Source organism: Mastomys coucha, unplaced genomic scaffold (assembly GCF_008632895.1).
Source record: "Mastomys coucha isolate ucsf_1 unplaced genomic scaffold, UCSF_Mcou_1 pScaffold21, whole genome shotgun sequence".
Taxonomy (NCBI): domain Eukaryota; kingdom Metazoa; phylum Chordata; class Mammalia; order Rodentia; family Muridae; genus Mastomys; species Mastomys coucha.
In genome coordinates, this window is record NW_022196904.1 from 183,138,616 (window position 1) to 183,140,388 (window position 1,773).

A 1,773-nucleotide genomic window follows, 5' to 3' on the forward strand; every position below is an offset into this window, starting at 1 on the left:
AACAGCGGAAGTAGGCACCATCTTGCCATGGCGAATGCCTCTCAAGATTCACGGCTCCCCACAGGACTGGTGTTGCGAGCCAAAGAGTAGAAAACTATATAGTTTTCTCTACACAGGCAAACTTAAAAAAGAATGAAAAATAGGAAGAGAGACAACAGAGTTTCTTTGTGTAATACCATTGAAACAAAGCAACATTGCCTCTCAGTGGGACATTGTCAGGAGTTTCACACTGATAGTAAGTAAGCTCTTAGTCACCTAGAAACAGTAGAGGAGTTTACCTAGCCTCACACCAGTGGTCCCAAATGATAGCCTGTGAAGTGTCAGCAATACCACGTAGACCCCATCACCCCCATAGCACACCAAAACCATCATAGGTATACCTACAACCTAAAAAAGTACATTATTTCCACTCAAATATTTTCAAAACAAATTCATTTTTCCCAATGTAACATTTTTCCATTAATTGACTTATTTATTCACTTTATATCCTGATTACAGCCCCCTTCTCCTTCCAGTCTCCCCCCCACCAAAATATCCTTTCCTTTCACCTCTGAGAAAGGGGTGGGAGTCCCTCCAGGGGAGTCAACCTACTCCAGTACCTCAAGTCCTTGCAGGACTAGGTAAGGTACATCCTCTCTCACTGAAGCCAGAAAAGACAGCCCAGGTAAGAGCAGGATCCACAGGCAGGTAGCAGAGAGAGGTGATAAGCCCTTGCTCTAGCCTCTGAAAGACATACATGAAGACCATGTTGCATGTCTGCTACTTATGTGAAGGGGCCCTAGGTCCAGCCCTTGTATGCTGCTCTTTGGTTGGTGGTTCAATCTCTGGGAGCACAAAAAGGTTCCAGGTTAGTTGACTTTGTTGGTTCTATTGTGGCGTCCATTACCCCTCTAGGTTCCTTAGTGCTTCCCTCAACTCTTCCATAAAACTTTTGAAGCACCCTATAATTTTTCGCTGTTAGTCTCTTCCTTTGTTTCAGTCAGCTGTTAGATGGAGCTTCTCAAAAGACAGTTGTGCTAGGCTCCAGTCTACAAGTATAACAAGGTATCATTAAGTGTCAGACATTGATACTCGCCCATGGGATGGGTCTCAAGTTGGGACAGTCACTGGTTGGCCATTCCCTCAGTTTCCAAGACATCACTGTCCTTGTACTTCTTATAGGAAGGACAATTTTTGGAAAGAAGGTCTCTTGAGCAGATTGATGTCCTTATTTCTCCACTGGGAACCCTGACTAGCTAGAGGAAGTAGCCACTTCTGTCTCCATATCATTGACTGCCAGGAGTCTCAACTACAATCACCCTTATAGACTTCCTGTATCTTCCGCATCCCTGGTCTCTAGTCTTTACCACATCCTAGAGATATGCCACCACGAACCCTACTTTCCTTTTGATCTCCTGGCCCTCTCTTCCTGGCTTTCTATACATCTGACACACCCACCATACTTTCTTCCCCATCTTCTCTCCCACACAGTTCCTTCCATCCATCCACTTCCAATGACTATTTTATTTCCCCTTCTGTGTGAGATTCAAGCATCCTCCCTTGGGCTTTCTTTGTTATTTATCTTCTTTAGGTTTGTGGATTGTAGCATGGGTAGCCTCATTTCATGTCTAATATCCACTTTTAAGTGAGGAAGTCCCATGCCTATACTTTTCAATCTGGATTACCTCACTCAGGATGATACTTTCTAGTTCCATCCATTTGTCTGCAAATTCATGATATTTTTATTTTCAAAAGCTGAGTAGTATTCTATAGGGTAAGTGAACCACATTAAAT